Genomic DNA, 13,950 nt, shown 5'->3' with positions numbered 1-13,950 from the left:
GAGGCATCATCTTCGTCAGCTGGAAATTGGAATAGACCGCCTGCGTACGCGCGCACACACACACACACACATATATATATATTATGCATGATGGCAATATCATGACATGCACACATCATGGCAGCAGAATAGAATGGTGGTTCCATTCCAGTTTTCACTTCGGTCCAACACATTCCCCTATGCTCTAATGCAACGCAGTGAATGAATATTAAGAGAGGAGAGAGAGAGAGAGTATGTCGGGTCTACTGTTGCGTGTGAGCTTTCACATCTTGGTCCATGGAGGAGCGAGGAAGGGAAGTGGGGGGCCCTGAAGAGGGAGCTGACATTGTCCTTCATGAAAGTCGCTGACCCTATTGTCTGCCCCGCATTTAAAGCGCGCCCTGTGTACCCCTGTGGTATTATGGGAGTGCAGTTTTGTATCAAACGCCCTTTGTGCAGTTTTGTATCAAACACCCCTTTTGGGTTTTTGAATGTAAATAAATAATAATAACAATAATAATAATAATTAATTTTATTAAGGAGCCACTTGCTCCATCAAACCCTCCTCCTTTCAAATTGGGCCTGCTCTGTACGTCCACAGTGGGGTCTGTGTTTGTATGTCTTTTCAATGTTCTATATTAGTCTATGTTCATACTTTTCATTATGGAGTGTTTGGACATCCACCAGATAAATAAATTCAACTTCAACCAGTAATAAAGTAGAAAATGTGTCTCAAAAGGGTGACTCACATTAAATTTTAAAAAAAATTTATTAAAATATTAGAATCAAGTTTTGTGAGATGACTTTTTATTTGATATAATATCTTAGTATTGAATAAAAAAGAGTGGGGTGATGGTTCTATTATTTTGATAAATCAATAGAATTTTCAAAGTACCTCGAATATCATCATTTAAAAAATTTTAAAAATAAAAATAAAAAATGTGGTAAAAAAATTATACAATGAAATCTCATAAATACAGGAAAAAAATATATGAGAAAGGTGTGCAATACATAATATATAATTTTTATTTTATTTTATATTGCATAATATTACATAATTATATATTATGTATGTGCAATGCATAGTATATACTTACCTAATATTATTTTTAATCTATTCCAATATAACATTGACTTTAATATGATTATTTGGCTTAGAATTGCCCAATGTTCATTATACCTATTTCATACCCACCTTACAATATTTCCTTAATGAAACATAACTTTGAAAGTTTAAAGAAAAAAAATCCCAACACCTCTTTGAGATTGAAACGTTCTAAAGTAGAAGCTTAAAGCACCGAGCCCTAAAAATAAATTTTATTATTTAACGCATAGTAAAATTTCAGCTAGCTAACACAGGCACTGGTATTTAAGATCCTCTATTTTGTATATGTATATGCATGTAGCTAGCAAATTAAAGGTTGTAGCTAGCTTGCTTGGATTTAAGATTTCAACACAGCTCTACTGATATATGTATATATATATATATATGTGTGTGTGTGTGTGTGTGTGTGTGTGGATGTGCACACAACATGGATTGAGTCTATATGAGTATGGGAGTAGGATGGTGAGTTAAGCAGAGGTAGGGATAGAGGTAGGTGTGAAAGGAGGGTGGGAGTAGTTGAATGAAAAGGCTGAAGCCCGAATGGTGAAGAGTACGTACGTATCCCAGTTGGAATTTCCCAACGCATGAAAAGTCGAATCATGCAGAGAGAAACTGAGATTGAACAGCCACCCCCTTAGCTGGTTTATTTCATCATCAGTCCATTCCATGAATCTCCATATGCCTATAAACATGTACGTCAATATGTTCCCCTTATGGTATGGACACTCTCATTTCTCTCCCCCCTCAAGTCTCTATTTCAAAGAGGAAAGTCAGAAAATGAACCCTCACCAAATCATCCCCTCTCCCCTCGTGGATATATATGTATATATATTTCACCAGCAGTTGGCCGGACATATACTTATGTAATTGTGTTTGTTTCTTTATATTTTTATCTTAGTAAAAAATTATTAGATTCATTATGTGTGTAGGCTTAAATAAAAAGGATTTAAAATTTGGGCCGGGAAGCCTTACCCGTACGCAGGGGCGGCCCTGCCTTTAGGCAATTGAGGACCCTCAATTTTTTTAATATAATAATATTATTTTTGAGTTCCAAAATTTTTTTAAATTAAATAATATTAATATTATTTATTATGCTCTATTCCCATAATTGACTTCCCAACTAATTAATAAATAATAAAATTATATTTTAAAATATAAAATAAATACAATTTAATTCTTTTTTTTCAAGTCTTATATTTCTCAACTAACAACTTTATTATATTTCAAATTATCTATTACTCTCATCTCTCTCTCTTAGTCTCTCTAAAAATAAAAATTTTTTTTCATCTCTCACACTCTCATCTCTTGGTTTCTTTATGATTTTTGCTACAACTATTGTGTTCATCATCTTCGGGCTCTGATTCTATGTAATTTTCATCAACTCTAATTTTTATTTTAATGTTTGTATATTATTTTTCTATTATTTTCACTCTAAATTTTTTTTTTTTCTATTTTTTCTTAGATTTTGGAAGTTTTGAGAATATAACGTTGTATCCGGCAAGAATCCGATATTTCTAAAGTCTTACTCGCCGATCGATTTGCAATAATAATAATAATGAGGTTATATTGTTTCAATCTACTATTTCTATAGATTTATTAAATTTATTTTTATTTGTTTACATAATTTATCAATTTATAGTTAGTGTTAATTTTGAAATTTAATTATGTCAACGAGAAAATATGACTCCGGATATGAAAAACGAAGAAAGAAAAAAAAAATTAGTGTCATCTCAAAAGGGAGCTTTGATAAATTTATTTTTAATTCTAAGTAAAATATAAATGAGCAAGATGAAAATCCTTCAAAAAACGAGCAATCAATTCCAGAGATGGAATTAATAATAATAATAATAATAATAATAATAATAATAATAATAATAATAATAATAACATTGATATACAGGAAATGTTCACTATTGATATTTCTTTTGAAAGACATTTTAACAATATAGAAGAAAAAATAAATAAATAATGATGATAATATTTATGATCCAAAATATTGGGAAAATATAGATATCAAATTATGAAATTTACTAGTTGAAAAAGGTCCTATTAGGGATAATGATTTAATTTTTCCAAAAGATGAAAATTCAAGACATTTTTCAAATATATATTATATTTGAAAATTATCAAATGGAGAGAAACATGATAGAAAATGGCTTATATATTCTAAAGATTTAGATAGAGTATTTTGTTTTTGTTGTAAGTTATTTGGCCAAAAATTAAATAACCAACTACTAGCTAATACTTGAAAATCCTAAATATAAAACTTTAATTAGTGATTTTGCATCTCAAAAAGTTAAAAAAATTAATTTTAAATAAAAATAAAAATTAAACAAAATATTAAGGGTCCTTGAATAAATTATTCGCCTAGGGCCCCATGTTGTCAAGAGCCAGCCCTGCCTATACGTGTCGATAACAGGTAAGACTGAAGGCTATTCTTGTCTCTAACAAGGGAGATGCCAATTGACTCTCCTTTTCTACAAACGCAAAGTAATTATAACTATTTAATTTAATTAGAATACATGCAAATGATGTTGATTATGACAAATACACTTTGTATACCTAATAGATACATACGTGAGATATATTTGTAGGAAATGGCGCTTCAAGTGAGATTTAGATTTCACCACTCACAAGATACTGTATAATTATTTAGACCCACTAAAGCTATGTAGGACCAATAATATTGGGATCCTACTAAACTATTACTCTAACTTAACATGGCATGTGGCGATTGGTGGGTTCTAGTCAAATATTACGTGTAGCAAACACGCATAAGTAAATTTATAAATAGTTTCTTTTAATGGTTATGACTTAATATTTGTATGTTGGAGGTTTCGGTTTCAAATTAATTCCGAGAGGGATAAAGAGTTGAAAAAATGATTTATATATACATATATAGTTTAAATTAATAATGCATGATTGTTACTTGCATAACCCAAAAGACAATTTCTTCTTCAATTCCCTAGAAAGAAAAAAACGTGTGATTGTGAGTTTCCAAACGGCTGTTCATTAATTTTTGGGCCACACTGAGACCTTTATTTGGTCCAACTATTTGCTTTGCTTTATTGACAATTAATTTTTTTTCTTGTGGTCAATCAAAAGTTACTTTAAATAAATAATTTTTTTTTTTTTGGTGGGCAATCATTACTTCAAGAATGTCCTCATGTTAAAACACATTCTCAAATTTGATTGCTTGGACAAAGGAGTGTTAAAAGGTTCCCCACCTACCATCCAAATTAATGACCTTCTACTTCACGGTAATTTCCCAGCTTAAACAATCCCAATAACCAAGAAAAAGGTTGGAACCTACACATTGGGTATTGATAATTGACAAGTGTTCTTAAAATTTTTTTGAAAAGTTATAAATTAAATATTTTTAAATTTATTCAAAATAGTATTTTAAAAAATAAAAAATAAGTGAAAAATCTAACAATTTGTGTTTGGAAATATGAATTTTTTGAATTCATACGTATCTAAATACTTGTAACGTAGGTCACATAGTGCGTCAATAAAAAAGAGTGAGTTACTTATTATGGGAGGTAGTAGAAGGGTTAGGAGTAAACCTAAAATAACTTTAAAAAAGATAGTGAGTAAAAATTTAATATCCTTGAATCTATCAAAAGAAACAGTCCATAATCGCATAAATTGATAGAAAATTATTCATATAGCCGATCCCATATAGTGAGATTTAAAGATTGATTTTGTTGTTGTTGTATGGAAGGGGGGAAAAAATTAAGTCATCTTAGAGGACCACACTCTTCTTTCGATTATGTCTTTTGGTTTAATTTAATTGTTCCACGAATACTCTAAACACAATTTAAAGTAGCATTTGTGAAGAAAAGAAATTTTTTTAGGCACATAAATTTAAAATTTTAACATTAATTTATATGAATTTAAATAAAACCCAATTTAAATTTAGTTACATTTTATTTATATCAATATAAATTTAAATTTAAAATCTCAGTCGCAAATTTTCAAACATGAGAGTTGAAATATTTTCTTAGGCAGTTGGAGCTGGACTAATTCCATGTTTTGTAGAGGTCCAGATGGTAAGCCCAATCTGTAGGGCCCAGATTGGGGTTCTGGCCCGTTGACGATGATGGCCCAGCTGATTCTTCACACCCAGCACCACGTAGGTCAACACTTTGCTAACTATTTTTTTTTTCTCCTAACTTGAAAATATTTTAAATATATATTCATTTTTTTTTTACAGGCATCGAAAATTAATCTCCCAAATATAGACTTGAGAATTTATTATAAAATCGGGGAAATATGAACAAAAGGGGGAAAAAATGTAAAGGAATCTATTTTACATGTTATTAGTATTTAATTTTCTTAATTTTTAATTATATTAAAATACATTTTTTAATTTTTTAATACTATTTTATGAAGAGATAATTATTAAAATTATTAAAAGTAATTTTGTTTTATTTTCTTTTTATTTTCTTTTGCAAAACATAATGTTAATAGATCCAAACGGAACCTAAATAAAAATTAGGATAATTTATTTGAGTCAATCGCACAAAATCTACAACCACCCATGAAATCGTTTGATGCACGCAAGTACGATATTTAAAGACCCATTTTCTTTTGCTTAAATTTTTTAAAATTTATTTCAATTTAAGCATCGAGCTCTATCGTCAAAGTACTTTCTGACTAATTTCATTTTACAAGTCGCTCTCGATAATATAAGATCGGTGTTTTCAACCATTTGAATTAGAAAACGAGGTCCCTATAGCTCCACATTAATGGGCATGGCTGAAGTGTCTCCCTGGAGCCCCTTTGCAGGATAAGATATGCAGTTCTGATGATCCATACCTTTCCTACTTTTTGTTGGCCAGTGATTAATACCAATAAATAGTTTAATGTCATCATTGGGCTTGATCCATGACAGCTCAAGGCCCATTTCCAGTCTCAGGTATTAGAGCCTCTCCCGTGGGCTCAAATTTTCTCGGTGGGGATCAGGCCCAAAGACACGGGGAAAATGGGCCTATGCCCTCTTGATCATAGAACTGAAATTAGCCCCACTTACAAATGGGTTGGAACTTGGAAGCCCATAGTAAACATTATTATTGTGGAAAGGTCAATTTCAAAATATGTATTTATATACACCAGTGTTGGGCACGCGTGCACACATGGAGGCGCCCTTTTTGTGACATTTCAATAGAAATGAATTAAAAAAAAAATTATTTTTATTTTTTATAATTTATACTATAAAATTATAATGAAATTTATCTGGGCAAATTCATATCGATTCAAATTGAAAGTTAGAATTCAAAACTCTAGAATATTCAAAAAATGGGACCAAATTAATCAATGTGCAATCAGAAGATGAGCTGAAAAATATATAAGATTGAGAAGTTGGATGTAAAGATCTAAATCAATAGTCATGGGCAATTTCAATAATTAATATTTTACAAATAATTTTTATATAAATAAGCTATGATAATTTCTAGTTGATTTCAACTAAAAGGTCCATATTTCTTTACAATTATCTCCTGTGGACAACCTCTAAAAAGAAAACAAGAGGGAAAGAGAAAAAAAATAACTTGGCATAAGTAACAATTCTCTAATTCCAATATTTTTCAGTCCTAATAATATTAAAATTTTATGAAAAATGAATTACTCATCATAAAATATATGAATTAGACTACATAAATTCACTTTGGCGTTGGTGTAGGCTTGTTGTCTAATAATTATCTAAAAGGAACAAAGGTTTGACAATAGTGATGAAGTTGAACCTCGGGTCTTACTCCAATTATAATCACAAGTAATAGCTCTTGGTACACTTGGCTCCACCCACCAATCTATTTCGCAAAAAGGATTGAGAAACCATATTAATTCGACTGACACTACAAAAAATAAGGCCTTTAGTGACGGTTTGAAACCATCACTAATACTAAAAAATCGCCACTAATACTTGTTAGTGACGACTTAGTGACGGTTTCAGATTGGTCACTAAAACGGCAGTGACAACTAATTATTAGTGATGGTTTTATTCCGTCACTAAAAGCCTAAGGTTGTCACTATAACTTGCACATTTTCTCGACTAAAAATCGTCACTAAAAGTCCTACTATTAATGATAGTTTCAAAACCGTCACTAAACGTCATACTATTAGTGACAATTTTCAAACGGTCACTAAAAGTCGTACTATTAGTGATGGGTTTGTAAATACGTCACTAATAGTCATTATATCAACTTTTAGTGACATTTGTAAAACCATAACTAAAAGTTTAAAATAATTATTATTTTTTAAATCACCCATTAATCCCTATGAAAACCTGCAATTACATTTTTTCACACATAATATTGAGCCATAATTAATGAAAAATTCATTAATTGTTCAAAAAACATATACAAATTTGTTCGGAAATATCATATATACATGATTTAGTTCAGATAACAAAAAATACAAAAAAAAAAAGCTCCATTTGACTTTAGTGCTCAGCATCGTCCTTATCTTCTTGTGATAGCCTATAGACCCTACAAATATATATATACGTACTATAAGTAGAAATGATTTGATAGCAACAATGATTGTACATAGTTAAATTAAAAATGATACAATTTTAAATAACTAAGTTTGATTAGTTGGAATCGACCCCACTTGGTGGCTACCTCATATGCCCAGCTTGGACATCTGAGTGCTTAAATCAACTAAGTTTGTTAGGTTAGCTTCTAAGCACATAATTTTTAATCGGAGAGAAGTTTTTGGGTACCATCAACTCCGGGACGTCGAGCTCAATGTCCCTGATGTGTTGGAGCTAATCCCACTCGATTTGGATCTCGTATGTCCAACTTAAACACCTGAGTGCTTAAATCCACTAAAATTTCTAAGTTGGTTGATGCAAAATTTTGTGAACTGCATGTTGGTAGTTGTTTAGGTTGTTGCATGTTTAAATTGGAACACAATCTGCATGGCTGATGCATATTTGTGAATTGCAAGTTGTAGAAACAACCAGGATTTGGGGCATGTGTTTATGAACTGCTAAATGGAAAAAAAAAATAGTCTATTTACAAATGGAATGTTGCCAGTTTTTTGAATTTTCCTAAATGCTCTAAATTGTATTCGTATTCTATGTTCTTAGGAAAATCTAGTTCATGGACACACCATTTGGTCTAATCTTTGGATTCTGAACTAAATTTAGGACCAAAATGTAAATCATCATGTTTTGAATGTTGCATATTTTGATGATCATCCATAAATTAGGGTATATGCATGACAAAGGCGGCAATTTTCATTTCACACTCAGCCATTGAGTTATTGAACCCCCAATTGCATAGCTATTGCATAATTGTTAGAGTGCCTTGATTGTCAATCTTATGCTGGATGGAATGCAATATGCAGTATGTTTGTGTGTTAAATTTTTAAAATATGTTGTATGCTAAACTTTTTTGAAAGGATGAGTAAATGATAAATGAATATAGAGCCTCATTCTCATCTAAAAATGCTTTTATATGTGTATAAGAATATATAGGGGAGCTTAAGCCCCATCCTTGTGAAAAAGGATTAAAATCACAATCCTATGGACTCATATGCATCATATTATCATTGTTTTTGTTTTTGAGTCCTGAAGCTCTTTGAAATCCGTAAACATCATGTCCTCTTTTTATTGGTCTATGATTAGATATGGATTGTTCTTGGAATTTATGAACCTTACATGTCTTAAATTTTGATTGTATGATGCATATGAGTTCTGTAGGAATAATCTTTCTTGATGATAAAATTGGTTTAATCAAATATTTAGTAGAAATGTTTAAAGAATCAAAATGCTTGCCTATATTTTTGCATCTAAGCATGTTCTCAGATTGAAAGGGGGAGCTCTTGAAATTAAAATCTGTATCTCTTTACGCTCACCCATCTTTTGGCTTGGATTTGTATCTGAGTATACAGTGGCATGTATGTTTAAGTATGATGATTATCTTTTCTCCACAATAAATCGTAGGTGAAATATAATGTTTTGCCATATGATCCAGTTTTAAATGTTCCAATATTTAGGATCTATATGGTTGCCTTTTCTGGTTATTGATGAGATATGTTCTTAATTGTTTGCCAGAAAAAGTAAAGCTTGCTTGATCATATGTTAAGATTAGCAAGCATGCCCCCATTACTTGTTGAAAATATCAAAAGGGGAAATATTTTTAAATGAAATTTTTTATGGCAAGAAACAATCTTATAAACGATAATTTTATCTCTTGCTAGTAGTTTATAAGCGTCAAAGCATTCATGACTTGTATTCAAAAATTATATCCTTTTAGCCATGAAATTCATAAATTTTAATTTTTTTTTTATTAATTAGTATTCTTATCAAAGATGAAACATTTTTAACCCTTTCGCTGATGACAAAAGGTGGAAAAGGTTTATGAGCAAAATTTCTTATTTGGGGGAGAAATTTTTATAAGAAAATTTCTAAATTCTTTTCCTTCACATTTGGTATCTCCCCACCCTTTTGTTATTCACAAAATGGAAAATGATAAACATGATACTCATTGTCAAACTAAAATCACTTTTGTATCATATAACTTTGTGCTTAATTGAATATTTTTAATGATAGCTTCAATACTACTTGCACAATGAATCAAACTGCATTTAAATGCTAAACTTAAAATTTTTGAAGTCTTCAATTTGTATATGTTTGAACTATATTGAATATTATTTTGAAATAATGCATATTGTTAGGGGGGCCTTTTTCAGGTCAACCCAATTTTGCTCCTGTGTTTGTCATCATTAAAAAGGGGGAGATTATTGAATTTTTGAGTCCTATCCTTGTTTTGATTATGACAAAGCACAACATCGCATTTGTGTGCCAAGTGTGTATAGGTTTATCTTTTTGAAAAGCACAAATGATGATACAATATGAAAGCCTTGAAAATCTCTTACACGATCATATTCCAAGGCGCATTCCATGGAGTTTTAGAGGGCAAAGCATAAAGATTATATGATTTTACAGTTGTAATAGTAATTAGGTTTCAATTGTGCACGCATGATCACATGATTTAATTTGAAGCTCATGTCTGACCTTAGATTGACCATAGGAACCCCAACCTTCAAGAAAACCTTTTATGTACAAAGTTAAACTTTCTTAAAAGGTTTTAAAATGTTTTGAACTTACACAAAAAAAAAAAAAAAGCTTTTGGCATGGAAAAACATAGCACTCGTCGACTAGTGTAGTGCATTTGTCGACTATTCATTCCAGTAGCCATATCAAGTTTTTGGCCAGGTGACTAGTTGACGAACGGGCTTGACTCATCGACGAATGGACATGACTCATCGACTAGTTAGTAGGACTCGTCAATGAGCCCAACGAGCAGAACTAACGCAACAAGTGAAAACGGCTAGTTTTCAAAATAAATTATCATTTTTCCCCTCCCCCAACGGCCACATAATGGCTATATCTCCATTTGGCCTATAAATACAAGCTTAAAAAACTTGTAAAATGTTAGAAAAACATTTGGGAAGATTATTTGCATATTCGTTGCTTCCCAAACAATTTCTTATACTCCATTTTGAAGATCAAAGTCATATTTCTCCTACTCTTTCTTTGTTGAAAATTCTTTTTGGAGAAAATCTTGAGGTTATACAAGTAAGCTTTTAGCATATATCAAATTCATATATCTTGCTTGAAGAGCTTCTTGTTCTTGAGATTTCTAAGGTTAATTTTGTTTGAAGAAATTATTTTTCATAATTCTCCTACTCTTTCTTTTGAAAATATTTTTGGAGAAATTTCTTTTTAAGGGTTTCTTGAAAGACTTGAGCTTGTATTCAACTCATATATATATATATATATATATATATATATATATATATATATATATATATAGCTTAAAAGTCTCTTCACCCTTGTGATATATTTCAAAAGAAAAAAAATCAACATCTCCAACTTTCTTTTGAAAATTAATTTTTGGAGAAGATCTTTGAGTCATTCAAAGGAGCGCTTTGAGTATATATTCAACTAATATATACTTACTTGAAAAACCTCTTATCCTTATTTTATCAAAGGTCAATCATATTAAGAAAAATCATTTTCCATACTCTCACTCTTGCTTGCAAAATATTTTTGAGAGGAAATACCATACTCTATTAAGCTTCATTCTTAAATAATTTGAGAATACATATAGATTTTAAATTGTACACATTAGCTTTGTTAGCTTTGGTGCAACCCCAAGAGGGGGGTGAATTGGGTATTTAAAAATTATCACCTAGGTCAATCGGTTTAATAACAGTATTACACAACCTAGAGTCAGTCTATACAATTAATAAATAAACATACATGTGCAGTAATAGTAAAGTGCAGAAAGATAAATAGTACATGTGATATGTTATCGAAGTTTGACCAAATTGCCTACGTCCCCGCCTTGGCTACACCAGTACAAGGATTTCACTACGGCTCACTTAAACGGGTGGAGCGGCACCAGTTACAACTAGGTCAATTAACGGGACTGACCTCAACCTACACCTTACCGGGATGGTGTACCTAACTTTCCTAACCAGGTCTAAGCCAATCCGAGACTATTTACCAGGGCTAGTCTCCCTCTTCAGGCCCAAGCCTGAAATACAACCAATGATATAAAATTTTGTACATGAAAATACGCTTCTTCACAAGTAGATATGTACACCAGTATAGCTCAAGCAATAATGCAAGCACGAATGGTATGTAAATATGTTTAGTGCTCTAATGTGTGCTAAACACTCAAATAAGTATAGATAATCAAGTTAGATCAAGAGTGTATATCAAAGCAAGATTTGAAACACAATATGTGAATATTACAAAATTAGATCAAGGTTTCAAATATGCTTAGCAAGATGATTCAAACAAACTCAACAAGATGTTCTCAATATACTAAGCACAAGGAGTGTTTTAGTTCAAGATTTGAAAATGATTTTGCACACAAAATATAGGTTTAGGTGTCTTGCAATGACAATGCAAGAACCACAACCTTCTAAGTCTTCTCACACAAGATTTATCAAATAAAATCGGTGGAAGAACTTAATGCTATACTCTCAAATAAAATCAACCAAACAATATAGCAAATGAGAGTACTAGCTAGGAAGATTAAGCACAATTACTTTAGAAATACTCACAACACTTAAAAGATCAATGAGAATGGAATGTATGAGTGTTTGAAAGTAGTATAGGCTAAAAAAGGATTTTTAATTTTGAGAGAATTTTAACCCTAATCAATCTAATCCTTGCTAATCTAAGAAAATGAACATGTATATATAGGCAAGTAGAAATTTTTGATCGTTGGGGACTCAATGGGGATAATTAGAAAAGTTTAAAGCAAGTTTAGAAAAAATTAACCCAGTTTACCCCTTTTAATTTCAGTAAAAATTAATTTAACTTGAGAGATTCGGGCGCCTAGTCTGAGGTTCGAGTGCCCAAATAGAATCAATAAAAAAATCAATTTTTAAAGGTTTGGGAGCCCAAAGTTAGGGTCAGTTGGCTAAACAAAATTCAAAAGCATTTTTTCCGAGGTTCGAGTGTCTGAAACTAAGTTCGGTTCATCGAACGGACCACTTCGATCACCCGAGGCCTTTTTGACCGTGAATGTTCTTGTGCCCAGATTGGTTAAAAGCACTCTGACATAGGTTCGGGTGACCGAGGAAGATACGTTCAAATTGGTTCAGTCTGCCGAACAAGAAGTCAATAAGTTGACCTGTCTAGGGTTCGATCGCCCGAGGCGTTTTAAACGCCATAGGTTCGGTCACCCAAGCTCTCTCAAGTTTTTCAATTAAAGTCTAATTTTGCCTTATTGAATTCCCCAGATATAATAATTGATGTTGGGGACTAAGTGTAGGTACCTAAGGTCCAACTAGGGTCTGTTTGAACAGACCTACCTATCATGCATGATGCAAATTATTACAAGCCATAGGAGTGTGCAGTCCATAATAATATTACATCTTAGAATAAATAAAGTGAAAAAAAATTACAAATACAACACAAACTTCTTCATTCATCGGCACGAACACCGCACGCCATCATGATATATCTTTCAATTTGAGTATGTGCACAAGGTGAACCTGCGTGCAAGCCTTAGTACAACCATTAGTACTAAGATTATTTTTCATGATCAAAATTAGGTGTGACCTATCAGGTCAACAAGCTTATTATAGAAGCATTTTCTTGCACGAAATTTTTTTTTTCTTTGTATTCTTGCGGTTCGGGTAGTGAACCATGACCAAGTGAGGGTACATCATTTGGAGAGGCAGTACACCTAGAAGTAGTGGACCAAGCATAGGGTATCGCTTGAAGAGGAGGGTTCCATCTAGTAAGGAGTGTGTAAAGGGGGGCTTCACCTTGTAAGAAGAGTTGTAAGTGATTTTGTTCCACCCGGTTAACAAAGCAAAATAGTAGAATCCTCAAGCGGATTCTCTTAAGGTGAGGACGTAGGCGGGTACAGCCAAACCTCGTAAAAATCAATGTTTGCATTCTCTTTCCCTACATTCTTTACGTTTTGGCACTCGTATGCTTTTATTTAATTTTTTTGAGATTACTGTATGTGCTTTAAATATTTGCATACTTGAATATTTATGGGTTTTGAGAATGCTAGAAAAACCCTAGGTTTGAGTTATATTGATTATATTTTAAAATAGGGAAATACTTGACCTAGATTTTTTTTAATATCCAACTCACTCCCCCCTTTTGGGATTACACCATTCCCCTCAAAATTGGTCGTGGGATTCTTCCTAGACAAAGAAGTACTCTATAAAAGAAACTACGATATGACACTCCTATGGTGTGTGGATTCATAGGAGGCGCAACAAATTATATAGGAGGTCCATGAAGGGGTTTGCGGTACACATGCTGGTGGTCATTCGTTGGCTCGAAAAATTCTCAGGTGCGGATATTACTAGAGACC

General features: G+C 31.9%; 1 pseudogene; it reads right to left on the bottom strand.

The window, feature by feature from the left end:
* Window positions 1-3,438: 3,438 nt before the first annotated feature.
* Window positions 3,439-3,571, bottom strand: LOC131161159 (U6atac minor spliceosomal RNA; annotated as a pseudogene).
* Between the last annotated feature and the right edge of the window lie 10,379 nt (window positions 3,572-13,950).

Source organism: Malania oleifera, chromosome 7 (assembly GCF_029873635.1).
Source record: "Malania oleifera isolate guangnan ecotype guangnan chromosome 7, ASM2987363v1, whole genome shotgun sequence".
In the NCBI taxonomy this organism is placed as follows: Eukaryota; Viridiplantae; Streptophyta; class Magnoliopsida; order Santalales; family Ximeniaceae; genus Malania; species Malania oleifera.
The sequence above is the reverse complement of the archived record's forward strand: the minus strand, read 5'-3'. Positions and strand labels throughout refer to the sequence as shown.